The 20,649-nt window shown below is 45.8% G+C and overlaps 1 protein-coding gene across 2 annotated transcripts in view; it reads right to left on the bottom strand.

The window, feature by feature from the left end:
- The window catches only part of LOC138358925 (uncharacterized), a 53,459-nt gene extending 34,768 nt beyond the window's left edge, over positions 1-18,691 (bottom strand). The window contains exons 1-2 of one of the 2 annotated variants that reach the window (XR_011225634.1): positions 18,391-18,532; positions 17,101-17,186 (exon numbers count right to left, since the gene is read on the bottom strand). The gene's annotated coding sequence lies outside the window, so the exon portion shown is untranslated. Of the gene's footprint in view, positions 1-17,100; positions 17,187-18,386 lie in introns of both variants that reach the window. The other variant, XR_011225640.1, reaches the window with a different exon arrangement.
- Positions 18,692-20,649: the final 1,958 nt, after the last annotated feature.

The raw sequence follows: 20,649 nt of genomic DNA, 5'->3' as shown, positions 1-20,649 counted from the left end.
ATTGTTGGTGGTGTACACAGTGGTGTACATGTGTACCTGTAGTACTGGGGCGTGAAGCTGCTAGAGATTGTTGGTGGTGTACACAGTGGTGGACATGTGTAAGAATGTTACTTGGCTGCCCGCACTACTCTTCTCTTGAGGTTATCTTGATATGATTTTGGGGCTTAGCGTCCCCGCGGCCCGGTCCTCGACCAGGCCTCCCTTTTGCTACACACCCCCCCAGGAAGCAGCCCATAGCAGCTGTCTACCTCCCAGGTAGCTATTTACTGCTAGGTAACAGGGGACATCAGAGTGAAAACTTTTTGCCTATGTCTCCGCCGCCCCCGGGGATCGAACCTGGAACCTCAGGACTACGAATCCGAAGCGCTGTCCACTCAGCTTTCAGGCGCCCACTCGTCTGTCGTCTGATACAGTTTGTTACTGTACACTCTCTTCCAAAATGCTAAGTTGTCCTGGATCTGACATGCTGCGACAAAACAGCCAGGAACTTGTCTCCACTATTGCGGGATACCTTCTGACCCTCCTCGGTGCTCTCAAATAGGCACTGTGCCACTGGATCATTAGCCAAATTATTCTCATCCACACGAATAAATAATTTTCTGTAAAATGATGAACCATCCACTCATGAAGGTCCTTCACATCCGTCACAGTGTACACAAGGCCCCCGTTCACGTAGAACATGAATATATTCTGCCTGGAGTGATGCATTGATAATTCTCCATTTGTGCTTGGCTCTTTTGAAGTGTGGATGACGAAACGGGAACATTTTGCTTAAATGTCCTTTCTCAAAGAAATTTGGAAGGTACTTCATTGCATTAGTACGAATACAAGCTACATTTTGATATCCGCCAGGCACATCCTTCTTATCTCTCAAGCCATGAATGCGGTCAACAACAGAGTCTGGCACCTTCACCCGTATTTCCCTGCCTAACATAAGCGTGTCAGGAAAAATCTGGGCAAGTACAACCAACACTCCTCCATAGCCACACACAATGTCAGCAAATTCCACCTTCTTGGTACTATCACCAGATAAGTACTTGGGGAAAGTATAGACTCCAGTCCATTGTAATTCCAATTCCAGTCCGGGAATTGGGGGGTAAGTGAGCACATTGTCGATAATTTTTCTTCTGTGGTCATTTAGGCAGTTTTAGTGAATTACTGGAGAGCTTGGCATGGGAGAATAGGTTGTCTCTGGAGGCCTTTTTCTCTCCATTATTTGAGCAGTATTGTTGGTTGTGGGGCGAAGAGCACACGTGGCCATGTGAGCACCGAGCACCGTAGTCCGGCTCACCACTCAAAACACTCAAACCCAACACGATGGCTGCAGTTGCTCATCACATAGCGCTCATTTGAAGGAATGCTCAACATAGCGCTCATGTCAAGGAATGTTCATCACCTGGCGGTGTTAGCATGAGCAGGAACCTCTTGAGCTCTGAGGTTATGACGACGGGGTCGTCTGCTGGATGAGGTCTTCTTATAGACAATCACTACATAGCATCTGTTGGACTTAATGTTCTTGTATTAAATGTTCTCAGACGAAACATTTTGGGTTCGCAGCAATCTCCAGTGACACGAGGAAGTTAACTTGCACAGCTGTTGATGTAACATGTTGACTGCATATGTGTCGGGCCGCCAGGAGTGCGTGCCGCCAGAAGTGCGTGATGTTCTAGAATCTTTAATAATTGGGAGGGATCATGGATGTTTGGTATGTGTCAAGGCCAAGACGCTAATAAAAGTATACCATAACTTGGTCTATCCATTAAGAATTGAGTGAAGCTATAATACAAATTACGAGTAGTGAAGCATCAGGCGAGAGGTAGAGGTAACTAAGAACTATAGGCTGTGGCTAAAGCTCATAATGACCTACATTACTAGGATGAGCCTATCACAAGCCGTGAGACTCGCCACTGGTACAGCAGAGGACACACGGGTTTGTTCTATGGAAAACTTCAGACTTTGAGCAGTTATGATATCAAATCCTCGCTGTTTTGTGAGGAACAACCAATTAGTACCCATACTCTGATCATATCTTGTTTGAAAGGAACGTTGAAGATTTCGTCTGCAATTCTTTTATACAGTTGATGACTATTTGCTGTTTGCACCTTATGCAGGAGACCCACAGTTACTACAGTGGTCTGGTAGCTCAGCTCCCTAGACCTGTTATTTTGTGTGAGGGTATTACCACTGACCAGGACCTAGATTCAGGAAGCTCTGTGTATTTCTTCGTAAGTGGGTTTGCTACGAAGGTTCCTAAGTGCGCCCTAAGAAGATACTTAGGTGCGATTCAATAAGGTATACTTAGGAAGAAAATTGTTGGTTCACCTGCGTGCCGATAGAGGTCACTACTGTGTTTCGTTTGGCCAATCAGAGAGCAGCAACATTCTTCATATTGAAGATTTAGCGCTGGCTTATAGGAGCTCTACTGCCTCCTATTTACGTCGAATTTTCTTATAAAATTAGTATATTTCGAAGTAAAACTGTTTTTTCAACTTCTTCAGCCAGCACCGACATTGTAGTAAACAAATATGTTACATTTGTTGTTTACCTACGTAATTCTAAGAGATACTGTGTAGCTGTCCTTGTTGCTCGGAAGATGCGCTGACAATTATTGTATATATTTACTGAATTTACCCAATGGCCACTAACTATCTAGTGACCTCGAAGAGGACAGAAAGCCGGTGGCTTGTTAAAGGGCCCGCCAATTGAATTAATGTTATTTTTTTGCTGGAATTTGGCATTTACGGCTTCAGCGGGTAGGCGGTTCCATGGGTTTATAGCCCTCTTGGTGGAAAAAAAAACATCTGTTTTCAGTCCTACTTGAGAGAACATACTCTCCAACACTATATCTGTGATTGTCCTGTTATCAGTGACTTCATACCAAATGGTATGAGGTACTTTGAGCTCTGTAATTACTTCATACACTCAGGAATATTGGAAGATATTCTTGTGCTGCACCCAGATTTTGCCAGTGGAGGCTAATAGATCAGCATTAAGTATTTTGTTCTCTCCTAATTCCATGTATGACTGGCCATCCTGTGAGGTGAGGATGTTGGGTGAGCTTGTAGCTGGTTTTTGATCTACACTGTGTGGTCCTTTATACAGAATAGGGAAGCAGCACATTGCTGTGTATACCTAAACATGTTTAAAAATACATTGTTTGAGAGGAGTTTTGTAGAAACTGGTAAGAGTAATTATAATGTTTCCATGATTCAGTGCTTACCTCTTGTGAAAATTGCTTAGAGTTGTTTAGTCAGAGTTGATTTGTTTTTTGTATTGAGGCTGGTATTTTCTAAATTGATTCCATGTACAGTATGTCTAACCATCCTGTGAGATGGGAGTATTAGATAAACTTATAGCTAGTTTTTTATCTACACTGTGTAATATTCCATATAGAATTGGGTAGCAGCACATTGCTGTGTATACCTAATCTTCTTAACAAAAAAAATCAGTAATAAAGATTTTAAATTATAGTTTGTATTACAAATACAGTACTGTATTATCCTTATTAAATCATGTTGACCATGGATCATTAAGATCTCATGTTGATATGTAATACAAGTCATATTCTTTTGAACTGCTAATCCATGCTAATCATTCATTAAATTGTGCATTATGTCTTAATTTTTCACTTCCTTGGATATACTGTACAGTACAAAAAGATAGGATAAAAATAAACCAGTAATATTTCTTTCATTATATTTTTCATTTAAATAACTGCATCAATATTTTTAGAGCTGACAGGATTTGTTTTCCCATACAGGTGCATTATTTGTTAAAAAAAAATTTGGTTTATTGTTACACACAATGGTGCTACATAGCCTTCCCAGCTTGGTGCCTTCTTTTAATACTTACTGATTAAAAAATAAATAATAAATACATTTTATTCAGGAAAAGTACATACAGTTGATTTACAAACATAATGTTGGATTTATAGGCAGAGCTAGTACATACAATACCTAAAGCCACTAATACTCATAGCATTTCGGGCAAGGTGTGGGGGGAAAAAAACACGGACTAAAACTTAATAGCAATCGAGATTAGGTATAAATTGTGTTGAAAGAAGGAATAAAAAATACAAAAAGGGGGTTAACATAGCATAAATCAGCAATTGCACATGTTGGTGAACAGCGTTGTTTAAAAACTAGCAAGACATGGGTTGACATTTAGGAGGTAAGTTAGGTTACATGGAGTTAATTAGGCAGTACTTCGTTTAACTCTTAAACTGGTTGAGAGAGGTACAGCCTTTGACATGATTCGGGAGGTCATTCCACATTCTGGGTCCCTTGATTTGTAGAGCACTTCTAGTTTGGTTACACACAGCCAAATTGAGTAACAGGAAGAGGTCTTGGACACAAATTTGTTCCATGCTAAATGTAGAGGAATCAGCTGAGTATTCCTCAAATAAAATAAGTTGCCTCAGCTTATAAGGTAAGTAAGTAAGTAATTATCAAAAGAAGGCACCAAACCGGGAAGGCTATGTAGCACCATCAAGTACGCAAAATAATCAGAGGGCGCTAAATATCACCAAGGATGCCAATACGAGAACAAAAACGCATAAGGCGAACGATATCAAAAGTATCAGAGTCACCAAGAATGCTATCGAGGGACAGGTGACCGCGAGGGGCGGTCGGAAAGCAAGACACACGCTCGTCCTGGAAGTCAGGACATTCAAGAAGGACATGCACGACCGTAAGAGGGACAATGCAACTAGGACAATAAGGAGCAGGGCGGCGCTCCATCAAGTGACCATGGGTTAAGCGAGTATGGCCAATACGCAACCTCGCCAGAGCTGTTTCCCACTGCCGGTTACGGTGGAAGGAGGACGGCCACGAGGAAACACAACATTTAAGAGTACGTAGCTTGTTACCAGTAACAGACAACCAAGAAGCCTGCCAACGGGTAAGGACTGAGGAATGGATAACCGGGTAAAAGTCGGAATACGGAATGCCTTTGCGAGAGATGGGACAAGAGCGGACAGCTTCCTTGGCAGCAGCATCCGCACGCTCATTTAAAGACACACCAATATGGCTGGGAACCCAACAAAACTCAACCGACTTAAATTTACTGTGAACGAGGAACAGCCAATGCTGGATCTCGACAACTACTGGATGAACCGGATTAAAGGACCCGAGAGCCATGAGGGCACTACGAGAGTCAACAACAACCACAAAGGAAGACTGACAACGAGAAAGCAGGAGACGAATAGCATAAAGTTCCGCTGTAAAGATGCTAGTCTCCGGAGGCAAGCGACACATATAAGTGCGATCAGGAAAAACAACAGAGTAGCCAACACCGTCCGCTGACTTAGACCCATCGGTGAAGACAGAAACGGAGCGGGAGTGAGAAGAAAAGTGCTCGAGGAAAAGGCGTTTTAGAACCGTAGGAGGGGTAAAAGCTTTAGTGATACGGGTCAAGGATGTACAAAACCGCGGAAGAGGGACCCTCCACTGGGGCAAAGAAGGAACAACACAAGAAGAAACATCAGAAATACGAACGGAAAGAGAATCCTGTAGGCGAGATAACCGGACAGAAAGAGGGAGGTGGTGAAGAGGAACAGGAACCGCAGGAGGGGTAAAAGTTAAAGCACGACAGAGGCGAGAGGAAGGGTGTTGCAAGGACCGCGCAAGATAGCGAAGACAGTAGCGATCACGGCGGTCCTGGAGAGACAGGAAGCCAGTGTCAACATACAAGCTAAGGATGGGAGTCGAACGAAAGGCACCAGAACTGAGACGCAACCCAGTATGGTACAAAGCATCAAGACGGCGAAGAGTAGAAGGAGAAGCAGACGAGTAAGCAGGGCAACCATAATCGAGCTTAGACAGGACGAGAGAGGAATGTAAAGCAAGGAGAGTGCGCCTATTTGCCCCCCCAAGAAGTATGGGACAGGACCCGAAGGAGGGTAAGGGCCTTAGAGCACTCAACACGGAGGTAAGAGATATGGGGAGACCAAGACAAACGAGTGTCAAGGAATAACCCCAAAAGCTTCGCGGAATCTTTGTATTCAAGGGGATGACCATAAAGTGACAGAGGGACGAAGAACAACCCGTTTCCGCGTAAAAGTCATGGCACAAGTCTTAGAAGTAGAGAACTTGAAGCCATGACCTGTGGCCCAAGACGACACGGCATCAATGGCAAGTTGAAGCCGGCGTTGAAGGAAAGGCGAATCATCACCCTGACAACAAAGGGTAAGATCATCGACATAGAGAGCGGAGAAGACACCAGAAGGAAGAGAGGAAAGAAGACCATTGAGGGCAACCAGAAAAAGAGTAGTGCTCAGAACACTACCCTGGAGCACACCTTCGTATTGCTGAAAAGAGGGAGAGAGAGCGGTACCAAGGCGCACCCGAAAGGAACGACGAGAGAGGAAGCTGCGGAGAAAGAGAGGGAGATGACCACGAAGGCCAAAAGAATGAAGTTGAGATAGGATATGATAACGCCAAGTGGTGTCGTAAGCCTTTTCTAGGTCAAAAAGGACGGCAACAACGGAGGTCTTCGCAGCAAAAGCAGTACGAATATAGACCTCCAAGTTCACCAGGACATCTGTCGTGCTGCGGCACTTGCGGAAACCAAATTGAGAAGGGGAGAGGAGGTGATGGTGTTCCAGGAACCACATCAGACGAACGTTAACCATACGTTCAGAGAGTTTGCAGACACAACTTGTGAGAGCAATAGGGCGAAAGTCCTTAGGGAAAGTACCCAGAGACCCCGGTTTGCGAACAGGGAGGACAACGGCATCGAGCCAGTACTCAGGGACTGACGACGACTCCCAGATCCGATTATACAGACTCAGTAAATACTGAGACGTGCTCGGAGGGAGATGGCGAAGCATCTCATAATGAATACCATCGGAGCCCGCCGCCGTAGAACCGCAGAGGGCCAGGGCAGAACGAAGTTCAGAGAGAGAGAAGGGATCATTATAGGGAAGCTGAAGATGAGTGCAGAAATCTAAAGGACGAGACTCAAGGACAGGTTTACGAAGAAGAAAAGATTGGGGAAGATGAAGACCAGAGCTAACAGAAGAAAAGTGGGAACCCAGTTCGGAAGCGACCTGCAACGGGTCCGCCACAAGAGTATCATGGAGGTGAAGGACCGGTGAAACATCGGGAACGAACTTACACGCTATCTTGCGGATACGCTTCCAGATCTGGGCCAGAGGGGTTTCGGACGTAATTGTTGAGACATAAGATGCCCAACATTCACGTTTAGCCGTACGGATGGCCCTACGGGCCACCGCACTCGCTTTCCGAAAGAAACGAAAAGAATCGGTCGTCTGCCTACGGCGGTGCCTCTTCCAGGCTGCACGCTTACAGCGGACAGCCCGAGCACAGTCCGCATTCCACCAGGGAACGCACTTCCGTGGACCCCGAGAGGAAGAGCGAGGAATAGAGCGGAGGGCAGCGTTGAAGACAGTGTCATGAAAAAGGAGGAGAGCGCGAGAGAGGGGCAGAAGGGAGAGGTCAGAGAGAGTAGCACTGAGGGAAAATAGGGTCCAGTCCGCCTTAGCAAACTGCCACCTAGGGAAAGAGAGGGAAGGGCGAAAAGAGAAAAAGGAAACAAGGATGGGGAAATGATCACTTCCATGGAGGTCATCAAGAACCTGCCACGTGAAATCTAAGTAAAGAGAAGAAGAGCAGAGAGAAAGATAAAGACAAGAAAGGGTGCGAGTCCGAGAGTCCAAATGAGTGGGCTCACCAGAATTCAGAAGAGACAGGGAAGAAGAGAGGAGAAACGGCTCAAGGAGGCGACCCCGGGTATTCGTCAGAACGTCACCCCAAAGAGAATGACGACAATTGAAGTCACCCAGCAGGAGCACAGGCTCCGGCAAGGAGTCTAGGAGGTGTTTCAAATCAGGAAGAGAGAGCGGGACACTCGGGGGGAGATAAATGGAACAAACTGTGTACCATTTCCCCACAAAGATACGAGCAGCAGAACAATGGAGAGGCGAAGGAAAAAGTAAAGGAACAAAGGGAACATCAGCCCGAATCAAGAGAGCAGAAGAATTAGAAGCCCCAGCAATGGCTGGGGGGGGGGGGGGAGAGAAAGGAATAGCCACGAAAACGACCAGGACGAGCACCAAGCATTGGCTCCTGGAGACAGACACAAAGGGGCGAAAACCGCGAAATCAGAAGTTGGAGTTCGAGGAAATTGGCGTAATAACCTCGAACGTTCCATTGAAGAATGGACAACGACGAGAAGAGAAAGGACAAAAACAGAGAACAAGGAAGAAACAAAGGCGAAAGAGCAACAGAGCACGTTAAAGAATATCAGGGTCGGGATCAGGGTCAGCAAAGTCAGGGTTAGGGGGCATGGGTAAACTGAGTAAAGACGGAGGGAAGGAAACGGGAGAACAGATCAGAGGCGGGCGGGCAGGGTCCGGAGGAGGAGGAAGAGGAGGAGACAACGGAGAGGAGCAGTCAAGGACAGCAGCAGGAAGAGGGGGAGTAGAAAGAGGGGAGCGCACCCCAGCAAGAGCAGCAACCGAAAGGGAAGCAGGGGCCAAAGAAACCTCCATAGCAGGAACAGGGGGCGCAAGCACTGAAACGGGAGGGGAAGGAGCAACAGAGCCAGGAGGAGGAGCTGAGGAAGAAAGCGAAGCCTTCTTACCCGCCGGGGAAGAGAAAGGAGAGGAGCCAGGCTTACGCTTCTGACTTAAGAGACCGGTGTCCCAGCAACTACGTACCGGGCAACGGATTCCAGTGTCTCAACAGGAGAAGCCGAACGAGAGCACACACGACGGCCGTTAGGAGAGCGATGGACATCCGCCCGCACCGACAGGCGGTGGGGAGAGCCGATAGATGGAGGAAGAGGATGGGAAGGAGGATCGGAGGGGGACGAGGAAGAGGACACAGAAGACACGACAGACCGGGTAGAAGGAAGGGGAACCCCAGACAGAGGACCAGGAGGAGGATCCTTCGGGAGAGAACCCAAAGGGACAGAGGAGGGGGCAGTGGGCGCATCAGGGTCCAAGGCCCGGAAACGGTTGTGAGTCTGAGGAAGGCGGGAAGGACGAGGAGAGGAAGAGCGCAACACGCGAGCATAAGAGACATTAGCATAAGGCGGGAGCCGGCGAACCTGGCGCCTCGCCTCAGGAAAAGATAAACGCTCCCGGTGCTTCAAGTTGAGGACGGCTGCTTCAAGCTTGTAATGGACACACGCACGGGAGAAGGTAGGATGGGCCTCACCGCAGTTGAGGCAACGAGCCTGGGGAGAAGTGCACTCCGACTTGAGAGTGACCTTCGCCACCACACAAAGGACAGAGAGACAGTCACGGAGCAGCGGAGGGCACCATGCCCAAACCTCCAGCACTTGTTGCAGAGCCGAGGAGAAGGAATGTACTGTAGAGGGAACCACATTCAAAGTGCCCGCCAAGGAGACATTTTACAGTATAGGCAGGGCTGTGCCCTGATTGGTGGACGACGACGGCGCACGGCCTACCCGCGCGGCAGCCCGCGCAGGCCGAGTGGGCCAGATTTGAACTGCATGTGACCCAACGCGGACGACGCCTGCCCGGCACCACTGGCACTTAGGATATGTGCCCATAGGACCCCTAAGAGGCATTGATTCCCTCTGTCCTACCCTTCCTGAGGAGCCTAGACTTGCTCCACCTACCCTACCAGCCCTTCCTCTCCCTACGACGACAGTTCCAGGTGAATTACTGTACTATTGTTGTAACACGTGGGTCACCTCTACAGTACTCCTGGACAGAGCACCTGGCACCAGCAAGAATGACAGAGGGTGGAAGGGTCCTACCATCAAAGGTAATCTTCACAACCCGGAGGGGTTGACGGCGACTACCACGAGGGGGACGAGTAAACGTGTCCACCTGGAGAATAGAATGGCCCTGGGCAGCGAGGATATGTCGAATATCGTCGTGGCAGTCGCGCAGGTCCCGAACACCGGTCGCAACATGGGGCGGGAGCAAAATAGTGCCAACACTGGCATTCAACTGAGCGTTCTTCGAGACCCGAACGGGGGTCTCGCCAAGGCAGGATAAGGCAGCCAAGCGGGAAGCAGCATCCTGAGAAGGAGCAGCAACGACACGTGTACTGAGACGAGTGGGGTTGAAAGTAATGGAGGCATCCACGGAATCAATGAGATGTCGATGGAGGGAGAAATCGTCAGGAGGCTCAGAATCAAGAGGGAGGAGATCAAAATATTTGGCCCACGAAGCAGGACCAAACAAAGCTTGATAGGTAGCAGAACTGGACTGGCCCACCCCACGAGCCTGAGAAGGTAAACCAGAAGAAGCCGAAGCAGGGGTTGTCATCGTGACGAAAAGAAGAATTCACTCACGAATGTGCCCCCACACCCACCATGGAGCCACAATTAGAGGCAGGACACCCAACAAGAAGCTATCGCCGATCTTGTCGGGGCCTCCTAGGGGTGCGTCGTGAGTATACGCCCCACAAACGCCACCTTAAGAAACCGACAGTCCGTCGAGATCGGGTTCAGTGACGAAGTGGGGATTGACAATAAAAGGTTCCCCTCGCTCTCGACGTCGGGTACTGCAGTTCTACGGGTGCAAGAGTATGCCTCCTCAAGCACCCGGGCGTCAAAGTAGAAGTAGTCCAAGGGAAGAACCAGAACGAGCAAAAGGTCGGCAGGAAACGGCAAGCAGATAGGAGAAGAGGGGGGAGAAAAACGAAACAGAAGGAAAAGGAAAAGATGCCCAGCAGAATTGGAGAGGACGGCAGCAGGAGCACAAGAGCTTATAAGGTAAATAAAATAAGCATTTCTCAAATAAGTAGCTGCCTCACCTCACTGCCTTACTGCTACATAGCCTTCCCGGCATGGTGCCTTCTTTTGATAATTACTTGTTCCACACCCAAATTGTATAACAGGAAGAGGTCTTGGACCCCTACTTCCCTCTCTCTTTTTTAGTAGTTTATATAGCCATAATTATAGCTTTAAGTATTCAATGAATAAAGTTTTTGACATTTTTACCCTTTACCTTACCTAACATCATTTGTGCAGCATATTTTTATTTTATGTCTCACCCAGATTTAATTTCAAAATAAAACCAAACTAAATAAATTAGAAATGGGTATGTATAGCTAAGGTACACCCTTACTACTAGGTGAACAGGGGCATTTGGTGATAGTAAATGATCCCATCAAGCAGGGCTCATCACCTTCTCTCATATTTCATGTTCACCAGTGTTTATTTACTTAATAACTACTGGTATAATATCTTGCTATTATAAAACTAATTCTACTATCATCAAACACATATTTACTTCAAGTTTCAAGCAGAGAATGCATATATAACTAACACGAAGGACTCCTCTTCACTAGATTCACCAGCTATAATATTTTGGTCATGTTCCAATATCATAAATCGATCCCAGTGTTATGTAGTAGAGAAAAAATGACTTATATCCAGTTTACGTAAAGCTACGAGTGGTCGAAACCACACTTAAATCCCGGAATGAACTTACGAAGATTTTTCCACTTAGGGTAGTTAATTGAATACGGACGTAGCCGCCACGAAGGCGCTAAGATGGAAAACGCTCTTAGCTAAGAGGAAAAACCTTCGTAAGTACTTTCCTGAATCCGGCCCCAGGTCACTTAGTCATACCCTGAAGGGCGAAGCAATACCCTGTGGATATTGCCACAAAGGGGCATTTTACAAGGTGCACTGAGCTTGCCTGTGAAAGGTAGACCAAACAGCTCAATTAGGTGTTAGGTATCCCTGATTACAATGTTAAAATCACTTTAGACCTCCGTTGGAGTGAAATGAATTTCTCCGGACCTACGAGTGACTTTGAGATTAGGGAGGGCAGTGAATCTGTCCTCACTATGGGGAAACGACATGGAGAAGTTCAGGAGAAAGGGGAAATGGAAGCCTTTTCCTGACAACGAGGGACAGTGCACCGAGGAACATTAAGTAGAGAAGGAAACTGCTATCAAGGCTACACAAAGTTTTTCTACCAGCAAGACACCAGATATAATGTACCTAGAGAGGATAACACCAGTCATACACCATCCACTGTCAGACTCAGCACATTTTCCCAAATTCAAGATAATGCACAGCCAACTTTCCTATAACATGTGTAGTAGTAACGGCAATGGAAGAGGCAACCAGAGCTCAAAATTCCCATCTCAGTCAACCTAAAAGGATAAATTATAATGACACAACCAGACCAAAAGACTGCAATTTATCTAGAAATGGTAATATTCCTGCAAGGAAAATCTGTGTGCTTGCTGAAGCTGAACCCTTCAGAAAGACGCGCACGAGTCGTGCTGTTGGGATACCCAGTCGACGTAACAGTAGATCCAATACTAAAACACAAGCAAATCTTGAATGCAGAATGATGGCTCACAAAAATATACAAAAGCAGCTACAAGTCAGGTTCTTGTGACCGTCATGGGATATGCGCCAGAAACATTGTCATGGAAGTTGGAGAATGTACAGAGACCATACGTCTCGGAACCCCTGCGCGGCTTCAGATGTCAGAAATACGGCCTCCATCAAACACGCTGCACCGAGCAGGAGAGATGCGGAGTGTACAGCCTGAGGCATCCAACCAAAGACATTATAGCAAAGCACAAGGCAACCCAGACCACAGCCGCCAAATGTCCAAGTTATGGCGGCAAACATCGTGCATGGAGAACAACCTGAGCCACACGGAAAGAAAAGGAACAGACAGCTGAGGTCAGGATAATCAGACCAGCACCACATACATAAACACCAACGTCTGGAACACTCGTGCACAGCCACGACAGAAACGCGTAATCGGAACAAAATTTCCCAACTCAATCAACTCCAAATAGGATAATAAACAAAAACACTGCAGAAATACATGGTAACAAAATACAATTAGCAGCCGATGATTCACAATAACGGGAATGAAGTATTTTGACCAATCCACACTAGAAAATGAAAAGACGACGACACTCCGGTCTGTTCTGGACCATTCTCAAGTCGATTAAGACAATCGACTTCAGAATGATCCAAAACGGACCGAAACGTCGTCGTCCCTTCATTTTCTAGTGTGGATTGGTCAAAATACAATTACTTTGAGTCAACACAAGATTTACAGTTTTACAGAGGTCCAGCTGAGAAACTTTGTGAAGATCATGGCTGAAGACCATTATTAAGTGCTTACAGATAACGCAGACTCTCCCAACAAGACTCGATAAATCACTTGTAATAATAGACACGGTCGTGCATTAGACCACAGTTACATAAGCAACAATATGAGAATAGACGGAGCACAAGAGGACAAACACGACATGGACAGACTACCAATAAGAGTCTGGTAGTAAAGACATCAGACCATAACGATCCACAAAAGCAGCTGCAGGAAGCAGTAGCCACTCAGAATCAATGATATCTTGTAATTCAAGAGACATGAACAATCACTGCAGTTTGATATGTAGCAACAACGAAATACTGAATGGCCGAGATGCATTCAGACAACACCAGAAACAGGCATAAATAATCAATGCAGAATCAATTTCTGTTGGTGTTACCTGTCTTAGTAGAACTTGGCTATGGAATCGACTTCCATATTCTCCACTTCCCTAGTAGACATTGCAAATCGGACTGCATTGATTATATAATAATTATAATTATTTTGTAGACATTGGCTCTTAGGCACAGGCGCACATGCTATAGTAAAGCTGCAAGGCCAAGTGCGAGACAACACTTGTATGAGAGTGGAACTCTTCGAGGAGTCCTCCTCTGCCATGGTCCTTTTGCCATCCTAACTTTCGCCTTAGTCATGAGAAACCCTGCATCTCCTGCATTACTTTGACATTATTCAGTGTTGTTAACACCCTAATGACGGGTGCCAACTTAGACTCGCGCCTTTTGTGATTAATGGCTGAGCAAAAATGCCTACAATCTCATCAAATTCGACATTCCTTTTACATTCAATCTACTTGTCTCCGATATTCCTCTTCATCTGTACCTCACCACTCTGGTGTTTTACACACCAGTCACCAAAAAAGGTTACGAGAAACTTGCTCTTCTCAAAAAAGTTACACTTGAAACAATTGCCTCCTTCAAAAAAAAAAAATTAAGATCTCACGAGCACTGTCTACCCTGACGGTACTGTACAATCTTCTACTGGACGGATTGCCGCAGCATAAATGTTTTATAGAAATAACACATGCACACAGACTGTCGGTGTCCGGTTAAACAACTGGCTGTACTCCACACAAGCAGAACTAGCAACACTTGAACTAGCTACCAGTACATTAAAACACATAGGAGGAAGAAAAATATTTAGTGATTCAAAGTCTGGTCTTCAAGCAATCCAAAACTTGTGGAATATCGATGGCAAGAGCTTCATACTACCACTTAAATAACCTAATCGCTGCACAGAGTAAAGGGTTTCGAATCTACTTTGCATGGATACCATCACACAAATATCATAATGCTCACATAAATATAAGCCATCATAATGACATAGCAGCCAAAATAGCGTGTAACAAAGATGAAGTTAAATTAGATCTGGGTATCACAATCTCTGCTGTCAAAACTATATTGTTCCAAACACTCGGGTCTGATAGAGAAATTAGACTCCCAACAACCTGAAAGTACCAGAAAAAAAGTTATTTGTTCAGATATGAAACTGAAACATGTTTATAGGCAGTACTAAACGTCCACCAGACTGTGCGACACAGTGGTTGCCAGGATCAGGTTGGGTTAGTTACCTGTGGCAGGTGGCTACAGGTGACAGATCTCCCAATCCTGAGCACTCCTGATGCAAACTGTGAGCAGGAACTGGGGTATGATCTTGCACACATCACCGAATGCCCAGTTATCAGACCATTCAGACCCTTTAGCATGAGGTACCTGGAGATTTGCAATAACTTTATTCACAATCGTGTTCTTGGGGATATCCTAATAATGCACCCAAAATTTGCCAGTGCAGGCTACTGCACATATGGCCCCAAATGACTAACCATCCTGTGTGATGGGGATTTAACCATCCAAATGTCCTTTTTGACACACTGTACTCTTCCATCATATTGTCTAGGATAGCTGCACAAATGCAGATGTACCTAAATATGTTAATAATGATAAAAAGTTACCATGGCATTCGCAGGAGTTAAATTAGAAAGCTATGCTGATACAGCATTAGTCGCCAAAGGTCCTTCACTCTTGAATAAAGCACAAGTAGCACTAGATAAAGTAACGGCCGAATTTTGCATTTTAGGGCTAAACATATCTGCACAGAAACCTAAGGCAATGAAACAAGGTGACAACACTCCAGACAGGCACCTACGCATTCATGACATTAACCTTCGGTGGGTTACACAACTCTGGTATCTTCGGGGGATTAATTCTAAAATGACATTCAGCCAGTAAATTCAATATCAGAAGGCATAATTGCGACTGAACAATTATCACATGGTACATGGTATGGAATGTACTTTAGCCTTTGTTTACGAGGACGAGCTTTTACACTATACTATAGATCGTGTGCAAACTTCTCAGTGCTTAGCTGGCGACCTCAATTAGAATTCCAAAGCTCTAACTTTCATTTCATGTACTTCTAATATAGGTAATAGCCAACAGAATCTTAATACCTAATCTAACCTACCCCCTAACTTTACATTGATATTTAAATTATAATATTAACTCATGACAACCAATTGTTTACAGTTAAACCGGATGAATACATTTGACCGGGAGCTAACGAGGGGAGGGGGGGGATGGTCACCACTAATGAGCCTGGCCTGAGGACGGGGATGCTGGAAACGAGCATTTGACCTTTGTCGAAAAAGAGAGGTTGGTTTACTACAGTTCAACCCATCCATGAATGGGCTAAGTTCATCCAGACCTGAAATTTACCATTTGGAGGAGCTGCCCTTCCTAGGTACCTGTGTATGTATATATATAGATGGAGAAAGAGGCCCATAAAGGTTTATTACAAAGTCTGAAACCTTCACGTTTATAAACATCCTGCCACCCGGTTTCTCTCTCCAGAGATCTACCTTTCTCCCTGGGAACCCGAGTCAAAGGTATAACTAGTAATCAGAGTAATCTGGAGAAAGGCTTGGAGGAGCTCTGGGGCAGTCAAGTGACTGTCCAGAATCTAATAGGAAAAGCTGCCAAGGAACTGGCCTCTCCAGTGACATTTTGTACGGGAACACATCCAGTCTATAGAGGAAGGTTCTACCCAAGTTACACATTCCAACAACATCAGAAAGCATCCGAAAGGAAGTTAACACGCTCTAGTCTTGGATGAAGGAAACCTTCGGTGAACATCCGGCCTGGAACTCGCTTCCTTTGTTAGCATGGACAAAGGGAATATCCCCCAGTGACATAAGTAACGGCTTCATTCCCAGCAAAACCATAGACCCCTTGAGTAGTCTGGTGTCCCTGCTTTAAAACCTTTTATCCTGTGGCCATAGGAGCTCACCCAATTATATAGTCTCTTCTTGCAATAATGAGGGACACTTAGTTTACCTGGTTTGGTGTTAGTGCTATGTTACGCAGTTCTGGAGACCCAGAAACGTTCACCTCTAACACTTCACAGGGCATGCCACCTGACCACAATATCTGTTGATCTGTAGAAATGCTGCAGCGTTCCAGAGCTACCAATACCTTGTGCAAGATGCGGATGATGGCCACGTAGCTGCCAAGTGGTCAGCCTCCCGAAACTGTCCGACGGAATATTCAGCTTGTTAATTATTGCCCCGACACTTTCCCCCACATGCTATAACTTTCCTCTCGCAGGGTAGTCTTCTAACCCCCAGTTGAAGCATCACCCTCTTGGGTAATTTTTGTTTATAATTGATTGGACTGGTGAGAGAGAAGAGACTAACAGAAGGATGAATGGAGAGGGGAGGCAAGAGGAATGAAAGGTACCCAAAAATGTTAGATTAACATTAACCATGTTACACTACCTACCACTAAATGGTCAAATTACAGGCCAAAAGAATGGTTTACCACTCTTAAGTGGTTGATGCACAAATTACATTGGACTATACCTATTAGAAGATCACTGCCTCATGGTATAGTGAGTTAAATGATTAAAATTATTAAACCCTTCACTTATTGTACTTGTGGGAATATATACACTACATTATGACCACTGCGATTCGAGAGAAGTTTTTCCAAGTAACTTTAATTCCTCCATACCTGCAGTACCGTTGTACGAGACCAATTTCTTGGGTCTGGTTGACCCTTGCTGCAGTGCCGTTGTACTGATGCACTCTCGTACATGTCTGAAATTACAAATTATATTAAATACCTCAAAATAATAAAATGAACACATCTTCTTGAGGTTATCTTGAGATGATTTCGGCGCTTTAGTGTCCCCGCGGCCCGGTCCTCGACCAGGCCTCCACCCCCAGGAAGCAGCCCGTGACAGCTGACCAACTCCCAGGTACCTATTTACTGCTAGGTAACAGGGGCATTCAGGGTGAAAGAAACTTTGCCCATTTGTTTCTGCCTCATGCGGGAATCGAACCCGCGCCACAGAATTACGAGTCCTGCGCGCTATCCACCAGGCTACGAGGCCCCTCGTAGCCTGGTGGACCTCAGACTTGACTCATCCACAAGCCGTTCTCAACAACGGCCAAGTGATCGTTAACCCGGGCAGCCAAACATGAACGTGAAGAACGCTTCACACACAACTTGTCCTCAATCTATGCTCCTCCGTGCTCTGACCCACAACAGTTCATACATTTTAACACTAGATTCATTTAAAATAGTTTTTCATACGTGAACTATTATTATACATAGTTATTTATTACGCGAGGGAGACTGGTTGGAATACACTCGGGAGCTATAATGTCCACCAACTATCAGACCTATACACTATATAAATATACATTAATATTTACTTTTATTGGACAAAATATAGTGCTTAGTTACACAGGAGGTTAATGTTAATTATGGCGTCTCTGGTGTTGGCTGCAGCGTGGACGACATTGAGTCAGGATGGCTAGTTGCATTCACATAGGATTGTTGAAGGGGGGGGGGGTGAAGAGTGACACTTTCTAAATTAAAAATCTTTGGTCTGAATTTCAAAGCCTGAAGTCTGATAATTCACAAGAAACACCTTGTAACTGCCAGAATTAAACTATAATTGTAAACTTTTTCCACCTGCTTTTGGTCGAAGGTTCAATTTCACTATAAAGTTAACACGCCGCTGTTATGGAACAGTTAATCACGTAACCAGTCATTTTAGAATTTAATTTTGTTTTAATAAGCTTCATGAAAAGTCTTGAACAAGGTAAAAGTGTCTACTAATAGACAAAGGTATATTACACTATCATATTTACTAACAAGTAAACCAGAGCTAATTGAATTATTTTAAATAAAGTTTTAATATTTTGTAGCCATGGTTAATTAGAAAATCAGCAAATATTGTTCTACCAACAGAAAACAATGTGATAAAATAACTAAACATCTAGAGTAACTTGCCTGTAAGCCTGGGGCAGGTAACCTGATCTACAGCACTCTCCAGGTGACTAATTAGTAACACCAGTGAGGCGGGCGGTGAGCAGCACCTCTCCCCACGACGGCCCGCGCCACACTGCCCGCCGCGCCTCTTGACTACCTTGACCTGATGGGTCAACTACCTGTGACGTCATTCACCTCACCTCACATGAGGCCACCTCACTTACAAATAATTCACAAGTAACAAGTCACTTCAACAATATTATTATAGTTTATTTCTATTAATGTGAAGTATGAGCAAGTATGAGTATGTATTAAGGGCACATATTTCACTACTGGACATTAAACCCACTACCACACCCACCAAGTAGCTTGGAGGCTCAATAACGCCTTCTGTAACTGTTATGTTGGGGTCTAGGCCAGGGGCCAGGTACAGTAACCGGTTATGGTGTTCAGCCTCGAGTGTGTGTGTGTGTGTGTGTGTGTGTGTAACTGTTATGTTGGGGTCTAGGCCAGGGGCCAGGTACAGTAACCGGTTATGATGTTCAGCCTCGTGTGTGTGTGTGTGTTGGGGTCTAGGCCAGGGGCCAGGTACAGTAACCGGTTATGGTGTTCAGCCTCGTGTGTGTGTGTGTGTGTGTGTGTGTGTGTGTGTGTGTTGGGGTCTAGGCCAGGGGCCAGGTACAGTAACCGGTTATGGTGTTCAGCTTCGAGTGTGTACTCACCTAATTGTACTTGCGGGAGATGAGCTCTAGCTCTTTGGTCCCGCGTCTCAACTGTCAATCAACTAATATACAGGTTCCTGAGCCTACTGGGCTCTCTCATATCTTCACTTGAAGCTGTGTATGGAGTCAACTTCCACCACATCACTTTCTAATGCATTCCATTTCACTACTACTCTTCACTGAAAAAATCTTTCTAACGTCTCTATGGCTCATTTGGGCACTCCATTTCTACCTGTGTCTCCTTCTGCGTGTGCCCTTGTGGTAAATAGTCTGTCTTTATCTACCCTATCAATTCCACTGAGAATCTTGTATGTGGTGATCATGTCCCCTCTAACACTTCTGTCTTCCAGTGACGTGAGCATTAATTCCCGTAGTCTCTACTCGTAGCTTCCTCATGACCCACACGAGGCAGCTACTATTGACCCACACGAGGCAGCTATTATTGACCCACACGAGGCAGCTATTATTGACCCACACGAGGGAGCTACTATTGACCCACACGAGGGAGCTACTATTGACCCACACGAGGCAGCTACTATTGACCCACACGAGGCAGCTACTATTGACCCACACGAGGCAGCTACTATTGACCCACACGAGGCAGCTACTATTGACCCACACGAGGCAGCTACTATTGACCCACACGAGGCAGCTACTATTGACCCACACGAGGCAGCTACTATTGACCCACACGAGGCAGCTACTATTGACCCACACGAGGCAGCTACTATTGACCCACACGAGGCAGCTACTATTGACCCACACGAGGCAGCTACTATTGACCCACACGAGGCAGCTACTATTGACCCACACGAGGCAGCTACTATTGACCCACACGAGGCAGCTACTATTGACCCACACGAGGCAGCTACTATTGACCCACACGAGGCAGCTACTATTGACCCACACGAGGCAGCTACTATTGACCCACACGAGGCAGCTACTATTGACCCACACGAGGCAGCTACTATTGACCCACACGAGGCAGCTACTATTGACCCACACGAGGCAGCTACTATTGACCCACACGAGGCAGCTACTATTGACCCACACGAGGCAGCTACTATTGACCCACACGAGGCAGCTACTATTGACCCATGTGAGGCAGATATTATTAACGCATACGAGGCAGCCACTGTTGACCCTTGGGAGACAACTACTATTGACCCAAACGAGGCAGCTACTATTGACCCACAAGAGGCAACTACTATTGACCCACGTGAAGCAGCTACTATTGACCCACACGAGGAAGCTACTATTGACCCACACGAGGCAGCTACTATTGACCCACGTGAAGCAGCTACTATTGACCCACACGAGGGAGCTACTATTGACCCACACGAGGCAGCTACTATTCACCCACACGAGGAAGCTACTATTGACCCACACGAGGAAGCTACTATTGACCCACAAGAGGCAGCTACTATTGACCCACAAGAGGCAGCTACTATTGACCCACACGAGACAGCTACTATTGACCCACACGAGGCAGCTACTATTGACCCATACGAGGCAGGTACTATTGACCCATACGAGGCAGCTACTATTGACCCCCACG

The sequence above is a fragment of the Procambarus clarkii genome, chromosome 8, assembly GCF_040958095.1.
Source record: "Procambarus clarkii isolate CNS0578487 chromosome 8, FALCON_Pclarkii_2.0, whole genome shotgun sequence".
Taxonomy (NCBI): Eukaryota; Metazoa; Arthropoda; class Malacostraca; order Decapoda; family Cambaridae; genus Procambarus; species Procambarus clarkii.
This window is presented reverse-complemented; position numbering and strand designations above follow the sequence as displayed.